The sequence below is a fragment of the Pteropus medius genome, unplaced genomic scaffold, assembly GCF_902729225.1.
Source record: "Pteropus medius unplaced genomic scaffold, Ma_sr-lr_union100, whole genome shotgun sequence".
Taxonomy (NCBI): Eukaryota; Metazoa; Chordata; class Mammalia; order Chiroptera; family Pteropodidae; genus Pteropus; species Pteropus medius.
In genome coordinates this window covers 17,549,554-17,569,020 of record NW_024351730.1, presented here as the reverse complement: position 1 = coordinate 17,569,020, position 19,467 = coordinate 17,549,554, and the positions used below count along the sequence as shown (strand labels likewise).

Genomic DNA, 19,467 nt, shown 5'->3' with positions numbered 1-19,467 from the left:
CTCTCTCTCTCTCTCTCTGCATTCAATGCTTTCACTAAGGCAGAAGTGATAATACAAATTGCTCAGCCTGGGATATCTGTCTTCTAGAGCTTAGTTGTTTCTTTGTGAGCTCATACCTCGTCACACTTTACCCCCAAATCATCTGATTTCTCTCTTCTTAACTCCCAAAGGATTCATACAGATTTCTATCTCTAGTGGTTAGCCTAAATTAGTTAAAATACTCCACCTTCCATTCTCCATATAACCCATCTTAATGCTAATCATTTTTTCAAGGCCCAACTGAGGTTATGCAAAATGAAATCTTTCATTACCACCCAGAAGGATGAACATTTCCTAGGCTGAATTCATATAGCACATACTGTGTATTAAACACACTACAAATTATATATGTAAAATGTTACCTATTGTTTCTATGAATACTTAGAACATCTCCAATGTAAAGACCTTCATCTTTACTGCGAGCATGCCGCCCTATGCTTCAAATATAAATTCACATTAACTATATCTGCTACTGATAGATACATTATTAGACATCTAAATCTTTAGGAACTGGTGGTTGTTGGACCCAAAGGCTACACATTGTTAGCTAAAAATAGAATAGTAAAAAGACACATCGAAGTTCAGATTTTAGATGTTCATATTTATTTGGTGTCATGCAAGCTTGAGCCAAGAATGCTTTATTTAATTATACAACTTATTTTACCAAAAGACATTTACATGCCAAGTGCTGAGATTAAATTGATAAACAGGACTCAGTTCCTGTACTCAACTATCTAAATAGATAAGTTTTGAATGAAGTCCCCTAGAGTTGTAAAATATACAACCTGCACACACATATACACAACTCTGGGAGCCTCTCTTTATTGAACTCAATCCATAGTACTAATTTATATAAATATTTACCTCCTTGGAGAATCTGAAATCAACTAATCTTGATTGTAAATCTGGCTTCACTTCTGACTACCTAATATGTGCAAGTTAGTTAATCTCCATCTCCATTTCCTTATCTATAAATTATGTATATAGTACTAACACTGCACCAGATTCTTATCAGGATTAGAATGAGATAATGGTGCAATATTTTGAACAATGCCTGGCCTACATTAAGGAGTCAGTGTTTGATGATACTATTATTTTTCATCTTGGCTTCTGTTCTCGGTTTTTATTTTAATTTTTATTTTCCCCAAGAGGTACATAATGACCTTGATAGACTTATAAGATCATTATGTCTTGACTGTTCTCTTATTCTCATCAGTATGTTTGCACTAAACTGTAGTTAAAATTTAAAGATAGAAAAATAGATCCACTTGTTAAATAAAGCATCTAGATTCTATATTAATAAAGACTTGAAAGGTTTTACCAAGTCATCTGGCACTTTATTTGGTAGTAGATATATAAAACATTTAATTGTTTCTCACTGATGAACAATTCAGTTTTACAAATCAAAGCAGGAATGCACACTAATTGTAGCAAGAAACAAAAATTCAGTGAAGGAAGGAAACAATTACTAAAAATAGAATGGTTTATAATTTTGTAGATTGGTGGGTGCTGTAATCTGAAGGTGTTCCCACCAAAATTTATATGTTGAAATCCTAATGCCTGATGTGTTGATATTTGGAGGTGGGGCATGTGGGAGGTGATTAGGTCATGAGAGTGGAGCCTTCCCCAATGGGATTAGTGCCGTTATATAAGAGGCGCTGGAGAGCTAGCTAGCGCCCTTCCGCTATGTGAGGATATAATGAGAAGTCTGAGGCCTGGAAGAGAGTCCCCAGCTGACTGTGCTGGCACTCTTATCTTGGACTTCTAGCCTCCAGAACTGTTAGAAATAAATTTCTATTATTTATAAGCTACCCAGTCTGTGGTATTTTGTTACAGCTGTGCAAAAGACTAAGACAGTGGGCTTACACAAATCTATGAAAACTTAATACTCTGAAAACCATTTTGTATGCACCTCTTTACTTTAATCTGGAGCAGGAGTACAATGATGGATTTGAATACAGAATATTTATACTGAATAAATATTCTTTATCTTCAAAACAACTTACGTGTTTTTCAGCTTTTTCTCTTAAATAGAATATGGGGGATTACTTCATTCAAAATAAAATAGTATGCTGACAGGTATAGTTTATTAAAGGTGTTTTAACTTTGTGAGTTGTCCAGATAACTAAAGCCGATTCAGTTATTTATTATTCTGTGGTCAAATTTCAATTGTTTTCAAGTAACATAAACTGACTTCGGCTAGCTTAAGAGAAAGAAAGGGACTTAATGGTTAACTCAAAGAACCTGAGGTCAATTGAATTTTTGAAATGATGAAACCAAGCGATTAGGCAAGCTTCAATGAACGAGGTAGTAGTCACCCTCTCTCTGGTTCTTGCTTCTGACCAGTCATTTCTTCATTCTTTACAAACCAGATTTATCTGCTTTACTTTGCACATTGCTTTCCTACAATTACAAATTTGATCCCCTGTATTTAAAAGAGTAACTCAAACTGACTGAAACATTTCAAATTCCACATTGATTTTCATGGGTTCTACTTGGTTCAAATGTCTGTCATTGATGCAAACGTCTGTAGCTGGGTTGGGAGAGGAGGATAAGATCATAAGTAGCTCAGTGTAGCTGTAACTCTTGACGGCCATCTCTGCTATCAGGACGGCAAGTTAAAAAAATGTATCTGGGCTTTATCTCAATTAGTGTCTCTTAGGAATTCTTATGAGAAAGCATTTCCCCAAGTATAAAGGTGTTTTTTTCATATAAAATTGGTTTAGTTATAAAAATATTTGCTAATGTGAAATACTTTATCATGAAAATTTACAGTGAATTGAGTTGTTTTCAGTGTATAATTTTCATCATGTCTATAAAGCTTGATTTCTATAACACATATGAATTTTATCCAGCTTTCAATAATTTTAAGTGGGATATGGGTATTTTATCATTTTATTTGATAATCATGTTTAATTGATCTATACGGCTTATTTAAAATATTAGTATTACTTGTCTCACTATTCTTATATTTTAGACTTCATTGTAGCGACTGATTTTACATCTTTTGGTCATCATCATTCTTTTCTGTAGCACAGGTTTCTCTGTGCCTCCATGCTACTTTGTCTGCATATTGCTGTCTAAATCTAGTTATGAGTAGGCATAAAACTAATAGCATCCTATTAGCTCATTGTTTCCTTAGAGCCCAAGAAAATCACCCTTGTGATTGCTGACCTAGTTCTGAAAGTCCCTCCACATCCTCTAAAGTCAAGTGTCTTGCTTAGAAGCAATTTATAGATATAAAAATGTAGAAACAAAAGAGGAATACGATCTTTACTATTGATTAATATTGCTTTTCTTATGTGGAATTTCCTTACATGATTACAACACTTCCAAAATGTTATTATGAATATTTAATGCCATAGGTTATGAATCTGAACTTACTCAGAAAAAATATTCCAATTTAGCTTTATTTCCTAACATTTGATCTAGAACACAGATAGTGCAAATGATATACATATGCTTCATGAATATTTAATTTAATCCTTCATGTATTCCACTCTACATTATACACATCAGGACAGGACAGCTGCCATGGATGTTGGAGAAGTTTTATTTTAAACAGTTTTGTATAGTTGGGCATGCACGGACATTTAGTTGATGATAACATGCAAATATGTAATAAGCCAATGAGTCACAGACTCTGCTTTGATTACAAATTATTCAAATAATGCAAGATTATTCAGTTAGTGTCACAAATCCTTCCAGTCTGCACAATTAAAGGCATAATGGCAAGTATAATCCTGAGAGATAAAGCCATTTCATTAAAGAAGCTTCCCTGGTTTAGTGTTTGCTTTATTTTGATGCCAGATTGAATAATGGGATTTTTAAAGTAATTTAACAGTAGTGATAGTATATTGCATTTATATCACCTTATAATTTGGTAATACTTTTACATTCTTAAAATATATAGATTAAGGTTTTTATGATCAAAACTAAGATAATTCAATACTAATATCAGGAAAATTAATGTGATTTCAGAGGAGCATTAAGATGTCATTAATCTGAAGGCAAAAGGCAGCTATCATGTCATCAGATATTGATAGTGCTTTCTAGCTAGCCAGTCATTGGTGTTTTTTGTGGAGCATTATTTATTAGTGCACTGAAGTTCATTTCTGACATCTTTATATATTGTGTTTTCCTTTGAAAGTAGAAATGAGAATGAGGATACAAAATCATACACACAATCGGTAAAACATTGAAATGGAAATTCTCTTATGTACTCTCTCCCCATTTTCAAATGGACAATTTAAGGCATAGTTGTGAAAAAATAATAAATTAACCATAGGATTTTATTAAGTTGGGGTTCTTTATAGTATTAGAAATATGCTCAATATTTTCTAATACTTTTTAAGAACTTTTTAAAGTGGATTCAGATAGTATAAAGCTATGAAAACCACTACCACAAAAAAGCAGCAGTAAAAATAACAACAAATAACAATAACAACATGTGTTTATACTGAGTTAAATTTGAGTTTTTCCAAATATTAACTATCTCAGTAAACTTATCTATTAAAAAAGAATTATTAGTAATTATTAAGATTCTGTTAATACTCATATTTTATGCTTTTATGGTTTTGACTTTAATTTGAAATCTGACCAAATGAGCAATTATAATATCGACAAAGGTGTTAACACTAGAATTAGTTCATAGTTGGAGTTTGTGTGAATCTAATGAAATCACTTCCATGGTTCTAGGTGGGGTGGTTAAGACTGAGAACTGATGTGAATTGGTAAAGTTTGAGAATTTAGGCACTGCTATGGACCGAATGCTTGTGCACCCTCCCTATTCACATGTTGAAATCCTAACCACCAAAACTAGGGCATTTGGGGTGGGAGTCCTTGAGAGGTAATCGGGTCAAGAGTGAGGAGTCCTCAGGATAGAGTTATAATAAGAGGTAGGGGAGAGTTTGCTTTCCTTTTTCTCTCTTCCTCTCCCTCTCTCCTTCTCCCTCTTTTCTTCTCTCTCTGTCTCTCTCCCTTTTTCTCCATTGCCAGTGATAAATTTCAATATCAAGCCATGTTTTACATAATGCCTCTTTTCAAAATGTAAAATTGTTACTCAAAGTTTAACTTAGCTATATGTGATATTTAGTTAACATTTATTGAAATACATTCTTTAAATAAATATTAAAATAACTGCTAACAAACTTACATACTAGGATCTGGTTGTTGCCTGTGTCAATTGATGATACCAAAATCAGCTTTACTTATTTTTAACTGTAAATTGAATCAGTTATTAATATATTGTGGACAATTTCTTGTCATGTAGTTCCAACCACAGTGACAAGGAGATTTTAAAATTTAGCTCATTTTTTCAATGGCCTCCTTTTGTGAATTAGGTCAAGTAGGTCAATTACTAAATCTTTCTAGAGGTGAGAATATTGACTTAACTCATAGGAGAACTGGGAGAGAAATATTAAACACTGTTTAAGTGATATCTTAATATTCCTGAATGTGATAGCTGGAATAATTTGATGACTGAAAAACATATCAGTTTACCTCTTTTATTACTGTATGATTGCCTCTGCACATGAAAAGAAGTGAATATGTAACATGTGAAATATTTCACAGATGTGTTTTTTGTATGCTCATGTAAAACACAATTTTTTTTTATATTTTATATGATAAATTGGAAATCAGAAAAAGAAATCTATAAGGCACAATGATTCTCTTTACATGGATTTCTCTTCCGTTATCTTAGTCTATTATTACATTTAGTAGATTTTCTTCTACAACATAGCTCTATATATTTCTTTTATATTAAATAGTTTATGTATGAGAGGATATACTATAAACCTTAATTCAGTACTGGGGTTACCTTTCATGGTTTCAGAGCATGCCTGAAACCTCGGATAGTACCAAACTCTATACATACTGTGCATTTTCCTATACATACATACCTATGATAAAGTTTAATTTTTAAAACACAACTAACAGGCGGGTAACATATACAGCATGAACATGCTGCACAAAGGGATGATTCACCTCTAGGGTGGGATAAAAAAGGCAGTGCCAGATTTCATCACGCTACTCAGAACAGTGTGCAATTTAAAACTTAAGATAGTATTTCTGACTTTTTCCATTTAATATTTTAGACAATGGTTGACTGCTGGTAACTAAAACTGCAGAAAGCAAAGCTGCAGATAAAGGGGGACTACTGGATGTTCTTTCATAAGGAAAAATCCCGTTTTCTTAGTTAACTAAATCTTAAATACCATTAGTACTATAGTTAAAGAACAATCATGAGCAATAAACACTGAAATCTGCAGTGTTATTTTATCTATGCCAATGACTAATTTTTCTGCAGCAGTTGTTTTTAAATGCCCATTTTGTCTACTTAATTTGTTAAGTCCCTTTCCCAATGAAATTATTTTCAATAGTTTGTGCCCTCAAAGACATGTACTTCTGAATTTATTAAAATATTATGAAAGATATAACAATGGGGTTTATTTTGGTATGATTGTAAAAGGAATTTTTAATAGCAGCAAATGAAAATTCTTGTCTTTGTCTAGAGTGAGCAAGTTACACATCCATCAGTGTGTGGTAACCACACTCTTCAGTGACTTTGTGAATCACTGATATGAAAGACATTGAAGAATGACAAGTAAACCTAAAAGCATTCAATTTTTGGTTTTGAAATGTCAATAAGTTTTTCTGTTCTTCTGATTCTTTATCTTTTCCTGTAGAACAGTTCTTTTTACTTTACTCTTACCTCTATCATAAATCTTTATAGTTTTTTTGGCCAGATTCTTTTTTCCTAGTTTCTGGTCTATATTATGATTGGTGATAATGAAAGGTGAGGCTAGCTATTAGACCATAGATTTTAGCATGATTTTTTTATCTATTATTTATTAGTTACTGAGGCTGCGAATATATGCATTTTTAGCATTTTTTGAAAGGTTTCTTGGAATTGAGTAATTTTGTCAAATAAATCCTTAAACATTCATTGTTAATTATAATAGTTGCTGCAGCGCTATCAAGCATGTGGTTGTTAAAGCACATAGTTCATTTATAAGAACCAGATATTCTGTATTGCAATGTTTAATGTAATTTTATTAAGATTTTTTTGTTATATTGTTTTATGATACTCATTATAATAAATATGATTTATTGACATTAGATGATGAGGCAGAAATATTTCTATTCAGGCAGTCATATGAAGCCATCGATCAAAGTTTTTATGCCTCAGTCTCCATGGAGTGGTTATTCTAAATATGACTAAAATTTTAAAACCCTGGAGCCTTTTACCTCATATAGCCATCTTGGAAAGCTATAAGAGAGACTTAATATTTTCTTTCTAGCATTTAACAGCACAAAACCAGCATTCTATTCTATTCTATTCTATTCTATTCTATTCTATTCTATTCTATTCTATTCTATTCTATTCTATTCTATTCTATTCATCTCACTATTATCTGCTTTCTATGATAGCATACCAGGTATAAGTATAATATGAGAAACATGCAGTTGTCTTTTTTGTTCACTGCTGTGTCTCCAGAGCATAGTAGGTGGTCAATATAATTACTGAATGAATGAATGAATAAATGAATGTGTTATGAGTAGTTATGCTGTTCATCAACCATTGATTTAAAAATTAAACTCAAAGCATTCCTTAGTTCAAAACTTGCAAACTACCCTCTATTATCACTATTGTTTCATTAAAAAAGAGAATTTTTTAAAATTATTTATTATTATTTATGCCTACAGCACCTGGTCTTCCTAGGTGGTCTCCCATTCAAGTACTAACCAGGCCTGACCCTGCTTAGCTTCCAGATCAGACATCGGGCTTGTTCAGGGTGGCATGGCCGTAGACCATGGACTGTAGTTCCACTGGGGTGTGAATCCAGGACCTTCTGCGTGTAAAGCAGACGTGCTGACCGCTACACTATGGAACCATGTCCAAAAAAAGAGAATTCTAATACCAAAATAATAAGCATAAAATCCCCAAATAAAGAATAATACATTACATTGAACAAATTTGATTTTATGAATTATCTACTACTTTTTAAAAATTGTTTTAAGAATTAGTGAAGACTTTATCATGGTCCATTGGCTAAATTTGGGAATGATGTAAAGTTGGTATCTTCATTTACGAAGTGGAGAACTTGACTTCCTGTTCAGGGTTTTTTCAAATCATGTTTCCTCTGCATTGAACACACTTTGGCTAATTCATCCAGGTTCATGTGTGCACAAATGAACTAAATTAAAGTGACTGTTTTTCTAGAAAATGTTTAATCTGCTGTGGTATTTATCATTATTTCTAACTCAGTATATCTACTCAGACCCTATTTGGCAGATTTAATCAAGAACTGTAATAAGTTTACATTTTATATTTGAAAAATATACCAAATGAAATACTGTTTAGACTTGATTTTAAACAAAAAAAAATTACTTTTCTGTAGAATAAAGCAAACTGAACAGAACACAGTAACATAAGACTTAATATAAGGATGCCTAGAGCAAGTTGGGCCTGACTGAGTAATTTTAACCTTAACATGCTCGTCTAAGGTTTAATGGTACTTCTTAAGCTTGAGAAAAATAGCATCTGGGTGAAACTTTAATCTGAGAATTTAGTGGACTGTAGTCTGTCTTTCATACTCAGAGTGCTGATGGTAATGTTCATGTCCAGTGTTCCTTCTCTTTGGTTTTCCAAATTCCTAACACACTCAGAAACACAACATACAGACACATGGGCACACACAGCCTAGTATTAGACATGGAAGAGCACCAGAAGATACCTAAAATTAAATATGTCGACATGCTAAAAGCCCTAGTATAAACATTACGTGCTAGAACCCTATGGGAGAGTTTTTGGGAATAACTCAATATTTGAGCTCACATTCTTGTCCCTGGGCACCTGATTGTATTTCTAGTTCTGGATCTTAATTTTTTTCCTGGATTATGATTTCTGAACCCTCACTTTGTTTTTGATGCCTTCATTCATTTGCTCAATGAAATAACATTTATTATAAACCTGTTCTGTACTAAGTACTGTTTATATTGGAAACTTCGTGCTGCTCCTAGTCTAATGGAGAAAACAGGCTGTAAATATAAATTGATAAACATTATCTCTCACTTACTATGGGGCCAGTGACTGTAATTGGTACTGGAGAATCAAATATAGATACTTTATCTCCACTTTCAAAAGGTTTAAAATCTAGAATCACTATACCAATACCTTTGTTAGCTCCATCTTGCTCTGGCCACAGTAGTATTTGCCACTTCTGGGTCTAGGTGTCTTCCAAGTTGGTGCATATTGTCTTACCCTGAATATGTAAAGAAGGAAGCAATTTGTGTAAACAAGTGATGTTTCCTAATGTATTTATTTCATCTTTTCTTGTTTAACCTTGTTAAACATGATTGCAGTGTTCATTATTCAAACTAGGCTATATTCTGGTTAAGGAGAGAGTCATTTTTCCAAGATCAGTGCCTGAGGTTAGCAGTCACTCCATTGCTTTTTCTAATGAGTTTCAATAGATCGTGGAAGAAATGGTGACTTACTTCATAGATTAGCTACACAAGAATGTTTGGTTGTACATATGGAAGTATTGAAGCATGTTCCTCCCTGAATATTCCTCACTTTTCGCTTTTCCTCTTTTCTGTCTCTAAGAGGGAAAGACCATACTACTTTGTATTTTTCCATTTTTCTTCCTTGTATGAGGAAGGCATTGAGGCCTTTATAAATTTATGCAAATCCATTATCTGATTCCTCATTACCTAGATTTTTTTTCTGAGTAAATGTCTTTAAACTTTTCTTTGTTGCAGAAAATCTTAATTTCATTTCTGTTTTAGCATATTGTTAGCCAAAAAATTGTGTGTGTGTGTGTGTGTGTATGAAACCTTTTGAGAGCTGAAATATTATTTTTACTTTGATTCTTACAAAAGAAAAATATTATATCCACCCATGGATAGATTTTGAATGATTGTCCATTCTGTGTAACTGTCATAAAGTGTAAAGAATAAAGAGAAGAAATATATAAATTTTTTAAAAAAGTAAAATGTAAGATATCTCAGCTTACTGAACCTAAAAGAATGACAACCATTTGTTTATAGGAAAAAAAAAAAGCTGAATAGGATGCAAATTCATGAAGATATATTGCATCGATTTGATTTTTGATATATTTAATTCAACTTAATTTCTTTCTCTGTATATACAGACTTGAAACTTGATCTTAATTGGACCTCTTACTAAGACATGGTATATAGTTCAGGCCATTGCATTGAATTTTCTAGAATGTTGGCCAGAATCAATCTCAAATAGTAAATTTTGGAACTTAAATATGTTCAAAAGTCCTGAAGTTAAAAAAAAAAAAAATTATAGCTAATGATGATGAGTTATTCTTATAAACACTCAGTTAAGACTCCTAAGAAATGTGCTTGGGATGCAGGAAAAACTGTTTTTGTCAGATGACAGAAGAATAGGCTGCATCCTCAAAGGAAGGTTTGCTATCTAATGTTTCCTGAGTGCAAATGGTTTAAGTGATTTTCTTCTTGGAATATTTGAAAGGAAGAATCGATTCAACTAATATGTACTAAGAACTCAAATATTGTGCTTAAGGATCCAAAATATGAATATATAGTATTCTTTTTCTCAAGGAACTTTTTGTTTATTTTGAGAAGCAGGTACACTATAAATATCTATAATTCGATATACTGTAAGCATCCACACTTATCTGACATTTTTATAGAAAGCTGGCTAGATATTAGGCTCACCAAAGAAAGGCCGTGTAAGTGGTGAGAGATAAAGAACCGAGACTCTGAAGTGATATTGCCAGAATCATAACTTTCCTAGTTTTCCCATCTAAATAATAATAGCTTCCTTATTGGACTGTAGTGAAGATAACATATGTTAAAACACATAAAATACTTAGGAACACTCTAGGCATATTTTAAGTTCTCAGTAAATTTTAAATTATTATTACTATATGTTATTAAAATACATATTGCTGGGTCCCAGGGTTCTGTAGGTTGTGTGTTGTTTACAAGAATCTGCCCACCAGTGGTGGATATGTTACAGCTGGTAATTAAACCCATGTTTGGAAATTTCTGTTGTAGGTCATCCAAATTGTGCAGAGGAATAAAAGAAAGGAACTTTGCACTAGTATTAATTAAAACAGGAAATAGAATAAAGAGATACTAATATGGATAAATATTTTAGAAGGAAATGAAAAGAGAAAAGAAAAATGAAATAGGTTTTACATATAGAAATATTATTCTTAGGTTTTCTGTGTATATGTATGCATATATATGTATATTTTTTAATGTAAGCATGACCTTTTTAAATTGAGTGGAAATTCTGTACACATAGATACTTACCTAGGAAAACCTGGAATATATATATTAGACTCAGTCAGTACATCTCTTACTGAATGTTTAATTCTGTCAGCTTTAAGGTATTTGAGTTGAGAAAAAAATGAGTTAAGGTGGTTTAAATGGAAAAAAAATGGCCTCAGTCATTATTCATTTTTCATTTAGAGATACACTTTCAAGACCATGTTGCATAAATAAATTTCAGTTATTTAATATCAATATATAGCTTGTATAGTTACAATTTTTATGGTTACTGATTCTACTTTAAATAAAATTTTATATTCTATTATTAAATACCAAGACCTCTCTTTTAATGTCTCTCCTCTAACAAAGATAGTCCAGATTTTTTAAAAAATGCTTAAACCTATGTATGTATGTATGTTTATCTAATATTGGTTTGTGAAAATCTGAGGAAACTTAACTCCTCAAATATAACTTGCAATCATTGTTAAAGACATCATTTTTCAGTTACATAGAAAAAAATTGTTTATCATAAATTAGTGTAAATACCTCTGAAGTGTAAGGTGCCATCAATGCTATACAATATGCAAAGAGCTGGAAGGTTGTTGATATGATGCATTTATTCTTCCACAGGCCCTATTGTGGCAAACTTCTATGATTAGGACAAATATTATTTTACTCATTTATTAATTATGAGTGGACTATCTCAATATGAGAACTTATCAGAATTATAAATACAGTCATCTTCTATGAATATAAGTGCTACTTTGTCACTGAATATGAGAAAAACATTAACTAGCACATTTGGGGCACATTAGTTACTCTGTATAAATCATTGCAGAAATGAACTATGTCAGCAGTAAGGTTATATGAAACCAGAAAGTAACTTCATAGGGTAAGATCTTCAAAAAAGTATTTATGTCTTGATGATGCCACAAAGTGGTCAGCTCTAAAATATGTCTCCAAATTCTTGTGAAAATTAACAAATTAAAAGTACTCTGAGATCTTCAATTGAAGCAATAAATTTAATTATGAAAATTATGATCTAAAAAACTTTTTTCTTTGCTTTTAAAAAATTTCCAGGAAGTATTCATATTGTTACATTTTATAATAATTAAATTACTGGTATTTTTCTTTTGATAGGATGTATTTTTTAAAATGGTTGTAATTAAATATGATAAAGGAATTATTGAGACTGTATTACTTATCCTATATATATCAAGGAAACTTTTATATTTAGCCTTGTAACTTACCTTCATTTGGGCCAAATGAACTTGAGGGTGTGAACTGGAGTGGTGAGAGCTCATTTTCTTCCTTTGGAAGGTAAGTGATAGAGACTATGTATCAGTGTTTGAACTTTACATTTAGCCCAACTAATTAGATTTTGCCAAGAGAGAAATTTCAGATACCATTATATAATTTAACATTCTATTCTATGTGAAAAGAAAACAAACCAGTTAGAGCAAGCCTCAATATCACATGAAATAAATTGTACTTTTATTTACATAAATCACTGAAGTTTCTAAATGTTATGTTTTGACTTTTTAATAACATTTTGCAATTTCTGAGACTTCCATGGGCTTGCCAACTGTCACTTACCAGTGATAATTATGAACAGAGATACGCAGATAAGCGAAATTCGCAGTGAATCAGGTAGCCCTTTTTTTCACTGGATTCAATTCTTTTCATTATAAAACCTTTCCTGGAGCTGCCAACTCTTAACGACATTTGACAGAATTGAGTTAAACCTCCTCTTTCTTTACTTGCCATTCTTCTGGTGGGAGTTATTATTGAGAGGAAAAAAATAGTGGCCAGAGCAAAAGGCTGGCAACATTTCAGGGTTGACATGCCAAGTGTTCTTTGACTAAATTGCTTCTAGAAAAAAGGGAGAAATAACTCACTAAAAAGTTCTTGTTCTTTTGCTGTTAAGTCCCAGTGCACCACTGAGTAAAGCAATAAGAGTAAACCAGAGGGTTCCTGGTTTTCATTCATTTATTCATTCTTTCTTTCTTTCATTTTTTAGTTCTTATGTACTTACATTCAATCAATATGTATTGAATTTGTACAATTCTCCAGGCATAATTCTAAACATTGGGGATGTACAACCAATTGACAGCAGGTTTCTTTGTCATGTAGTGAATCTTTCAGAGCACACAGATATGTAAACTGACAATGGATATAAATTAGGTACTATGAAAAATGTGTCACCGGGGAGTAGTCAAAATTTAAGCCACAATATGATATCCCATTAAGTTGCTGCACCTAAGCAATTATCAGTCAACACTATAATTTAGAATTTGCCAAAATATGTTCTATGGAATGTTCAATGGAATAGTAATATGTATTATGAATTTAAAAGAGTTATCTCTCAATACGAGTATAGAAAATTGTATAATATATAAAACTAAATAGGATAATTTACTGCAAAGTTTTCCTATATGGATGTGTATACAATACAGATTTACTTTACACATGTGCATAGACTTCTCAAAGCTTTCAATTTTAGTATCTTAAAAAGAAATATACTAGGCAGGGCTCCATAGATATCTCTCTAAAGAACACTTGTTTTTCATGAAATATTTAGTGAGATTCTATTTGCATAGAAAATACCTGGAGTAACATTAATTTAATAACTACTTAAGCTTTAATTTAAAGTTAAGGAGAAACAAAAATAAAGTACGGAGTAGAGTCTTTGGGAATAAAATATATGGCTATGCCTTGGGAAGAATACCAGAGGGTGACTTCATATCCCCCCTTTATTAGATTGCAGAAAGACTGTTTTCCCATAAATTCTTTGTCGTACTTTGGGGGGCATTATGGTATAATGAATTAAAGATGAGTCTCAAAGTCAGATATATCTGAATTCATTTTTTTGCTGAAGTTTTTCATTAATTGTGTAACAGTTTCGCTTGGTCTTCCATTTCTTCTTTTCTCTGTGTGTGTGTGTGTGTGTGTGTAAAAGTTCTATACAAATTCATTACTTGTGTAGATTTATGTATTCATCATCTCTGCAAAACCAAACAGAAACAATAACACTAGAATATCTCATATTGCCCTTTTATGACCACATTCAAATCTCTCCTCCTATCTTATCCCCACCCCTTTACCTCTAAGCTCTAGCTAAGCAGTCACTAAGCTCTTCTCTACTTCTAAAATTGTGTTATTTCAAAAATATTATATAAACGGACTCATACAGCATTTAACATTTTGAGATTTATTTTTCTTACTCAACATAAGTATTTGGAGATTCATTCAAATTGTTGCTTGTATCAATATTTTATTTCTTTATACTGTTGAGAAGTATATCATTGTATATTTGTACCACAGTTTGTTTAATAATTCACCCTGTTGAAAATCTGAATTATTACCTGGGCCAATGCTAGTTTCAGGGATATTTAAAATAAAACTTCTGTGAACATACACATACAGGTATTTGTGTGAACGGAAGTTTTCATTTGCCTGAAATTAATAACCAAGAATGAAATTACTGCATTGTATAGTAATTGCATGTTTTAATTTTGTAAGAAACATTGTTTTCTAGAATACTGTATCATTTTATCTTCCCACCAGAAATGTATGAGCAATTCAGTGTCTCCAAATCCTCATTAGCATTTGGTGTTGTCATTAAAACAACCTAAATTTTATCATATAGGTGTGTAGAGATATCTCATTGTGATCTTAATTTGAATTTCATTGATGGCTAATGACATTCAATATCTTTTCATACCATCTGCATATCCTCTGTAGTAATATGGCTGTTCATGTCTTTTGTCCATTTTCTAATTGGATTATTTATTTTTTTACTGGTTAGTTTTGAAGGTTAATTTTCCTAGATATAGAATTCTTGGTTACATTATTTTTCTTTCAGCATTCTGGACATTTCATTCCACACTCTTCTGGCCTATATTGCTTTTGCTGAGGAGGCAGCTAATTAACATAACCATGTTTTTCTTTACTTGATGAGTTGTTTTCCTCTTGTTGCTGTCATTTTTTAATAAAATTTCTTGGCTTTCAGCAAGGTTACTGTAATGTGTTTAAGCATGGATCTTTGTGTGAACACTAACTAGATTCAGTTGGAATTTTGGATTTGTACATCGATACGTTTCATCAAATTTTGGAAAATTTTGATATTTAGTCTAATATCGTGCCTGTCATTTTTCCTTTCTACTCTTTTGGTATTGTCATTACATATATATTGATATACTTTATTCTACAGGTCTCTGAGACCTTGTCCAATTTTTATGCAGTCATTCTCTAAGTTCTTCAATTTGATCCTTTTATTGATCTATTTTCATAAATGTAGCACATTTTTCCTGTTTGTTTATACTTTTTCACCACATGATTGTATGAATATAGTAAAACATAATTTATAGTTTTGTTTTATTAAAGTGCAGCAAAATGTTTTATTGTTTTTAATTTTTTGTTTTCCCCTCATCATCTGTATTCGAGATTTCTATATAAATGATTTAATGATAATTCTTGTATAGCGATTTATAGTATGAATATAACACATTTCTTTATTCCTATTGATGATCATGTAGATGGTTTTTAATATTTGGCCTTTACAATGTTGGAGGTACATCTTGGCATAGGTATCCCTAGTCACATATGAAAATCCTGGTTGAAATTTTTCTTTTAATTTACCATGTATTTTCAAATAGCTCCCCCCAGTTAACTACCATTATATATTCCCACCAGCCACATCAAAGAGTCCTTGTTTCCTATAGCCTTTCTAAAATTTGATTCCATATCTGCCTATGTTTCTCCTAATAAACATGCATTTAAATGTAAAGAATTTTCTTATTTTCAGTATAACCAGCCAAAAGTACAATAGAAAAAATATTATCAAAGAGGTTGAGATGTTCAAGAGCCTATTTTGCCATCCTTTCTAAGGACTGTTAGTTATCCAACAGGAAAAAAAACAAACAAACAAACAAAAAACACACACACACACATATTAGTTATATAATACACAGAGCAATACATAAAAGTCAGGGATGATTACTTCCTGCAATTATGGATATCATATTTATAATATCAAGAGTACTATTTGCTCACCTACAAATAGATATGCAAGTACCAAATAATGCCTAAGAGTCATTAGGCTAAAAAATTCTATATTTCTCTGCTATAATTAGACTTATCTGTTATATGTATTTGTTCTACTTATGTTTCTTATTATTATAATATGTGAAAGGGATTATGTTGATAAGCAGAGAAAAAGGCAGTTAATAACTTGTTTTAATTTTAAGGTTAACATCACAATTCAAAACTAATTTTACTATTCCCACTTGCATTTAACTAAACTAATCAAAAAGTTTCAAAATGATAGTATAGGAAGCTAAGGAAAAAATATAGGTACAAGACTGAAGTAGGAAGAACAAATGTAAAATTTCTCTTTCCTACTTTTATAATCTAATGCTATAAAGATTTTATATTTTCTAGAATTCTTAGCATTCTTAGAAATATTTGTTTTCACAGTAATTCTCAAATAAAGTCAATTAATAAAATGCAATAAAATACTTAGATTGAGCTGATAAACAAATTTTTTTAAGAAATATTAGTCAATGTCTTCAAATAGTGTATTCTACTATAAAATTTTACATTCTAATATAGGTCAAAATTAAGTTTGCATTAATTGAGTAATCAAAAACATGTAAAAATAAAAATGAAAATTTTGAATTGTCCTTTTAGAACTATCACTAAGCATTTTAAACTTTCATGTTAGCATTTGGTGGGAAATGTGTACTTTTATTCATTGAACTATTTTTTGTTGAGATTAGTTTTTTGAACAGACAGGGCTGAAAATGGAAGAAGGAGAATTTACTTCCATTCAAAGAAAGAAGCATTGGGATTCTTAAAAAATAAAGTTGTTACCTATGGAAATTTAAGCTCCAAACTGGAAAACATAGTAACTGTAGATGGCCTTCATTTCTATAAAATTTCATTAATATGGCTATGGCAAGTGGATGCTGTTCACTTTAGTCTATATTATGGCAATACAGTCACTTAAACTTGAATAAGTTGAAAGCCCTAATGTGGCTATTTCGCAACAAAAAATGACATGGAAATTCATGTTAAATAGCCACTGATTACAAGAACATGATTAATATAAGGTATGGAATTGAATTGATTTATGTGTGCTATTGTTAAAGCCTACACCAGAGTATATTATTTATTGAAAAATGAGGGTAGAATAAAGACCAGAGAAGACAGACGATATTATATTTTCTGGTATGTATTGTAGACTGGATTAATAATTCAGACTTGCAAATGGGTTACTGAAAAAATTTTTTTTTTTGCCAGAATATCAAGGATATAGTATCTATTTTGCCTGAAACATTAAGCGCACCAGAGGTTAATCTACTTTTTCATTAAACTGAATCCCAATTGAAACAAAAACTTTCATGTAGCTTTGAAAAGAAAGCTTCCCCACAGAATTTATAGCTGTCTATAATAAGACAGTATTTATGTTAAAGAGACTAGTAATGTCACTCTAAAACTTTAAGTGTTATTGAGAAGATACACATTTAAATAACACTGGGAGAAACATCTCTAACGTCTCACAATGATTGTCATGAAAGAATTTTTCAAAGAGTTTGTGTGTGTGTGTGTGTGTGTGTGTGTGTGTGTGTGCTTGTGGCCAGCGTGTTCACTGTGAAATCCTGAAGCAGGGGAAACATGACTTCTTAGATCAGATCTGAAACTCAATGGGAAATGTGTACTCCTGGTTAAATAAATATATTATTGAAAATAAATCTCTTTAGAAAGACATAAACTCACAGACTTTGTAAACTTTTGTAATAGTACACAAAAGACTATTTATATTACCACAGTTTTGCATGTTCTCAAATGTTGGACTGATGATCTTTTGGTGGAAGTATACAGTGGTAAGCTACTCTAGCTTAGGCATGGAGTGTGAAAATAATGGAATGTGTAGTATAACAATAATGGTTTATATATCTATTTGTTTTTAGTTGCGTTTTAAAAAATATAATTCATGCCATAAAATCACTGACAAACTAGATTAATATGTACCATGTCTAATGGAACTGCTTTTTGATAAAACATTAATGAGATTATTTAAGATTTTTATTTAATTTATTAATTTGTTAATTTCAGCATGTATACTTAGCTCATTCTATCTTTTAAAATTATGATTGACAACTTGATAATTTGAAATTCATCTTCCTAAGTAAATTTTTCAAAGAAAAAAGATTTTAAAACCTTGAAGTATTCATGCCATATCATTTTAAGAAATGTGAATCTATTTAATATACATTTTCTTAAAAGTGGAATAACAGTAAATACATAAGCAGTTATGATATGTACTTTTTTAGTTTTAGCTTATGTTCATCATAGTATTTTACTAAGAAATACCTTTTTTTGCTAGAATCTTAAACTTCTCTAATTGTGTATATTTTATATACTACGAAGCTTATGATTTTTTTCCTTTTCCAATTTATTTCTTCTACATTGGATAATTTATTAAAAGAATAAATGAAGAATGAATCCATGTTATTTTTTCTCCCTTTTTAAATTATTCTTGCATCATTAAAGAGAGAAAAAATAACTATGAATTGTTTTCCAGGAGAAGAAAAATCTCTTCTTTGTCAATCATATTTAGTGTTGTATACAGATGCTCAGTTATTTATAGATTTAATTCCTGTGAAAATATTCATATAAACTTAAAAGTTTTACTTTGTTTCCTCAAGTGATTTTATTTCGTGAATTGAATTTGAGCAATTTTACTATTCCATGGTTTATAAAGTAATCGACTTCAGCTTTATTTCATACACAGAAAATTAATTGAATCACTTTTAGCAATATTGTTACATCATACTTATGAATTTTAAAGATCTTTTATACAACTCAAACTCCTATTTGAGACAGTCTTTTTTCCACTAACGTATTATTGAAAAAATGTAATATAATTGTTGATTTGAATGATGTTTGCTGTAAGTTGATACATTTTGTCATATTTATTTTACTGAAGAACCATAGATAGTAGAGATATCAAATTTATGAAATAGAACTATATTCTATGTATTTCATTCTTTCAAAACCATGTTGTCCTTGTGATTGTGCATAAAAACCGAGATGTTTCTGTTGCTCAATGGGCTGTGCATAGTCTTGGTCCAAAAGTCAGGAAAC

The 19,467-nt window shown here is 31.1% G+C and overlaps 1 protein-coding gene and 1 pseudogene across 9 annotated transcripts in view; one reads left to right on the top strand and one right to left on the bottom strand.

The window, feature by feature from the left end:
* The window catches only part of EPHA5 (EPH receptor A5), a 307,470-nt gene that overhangs the window by 33,717 nt on the left and 254,286 nt on the right, over positions 1-19,467 (top strand). The gene's annotated exons all lie outside the window — the stretch shown is intronic.
* LOC120588644 (uncharacterized) lies at positions 7,741-7,855 on the bottom strand (annotated as a pseudogene).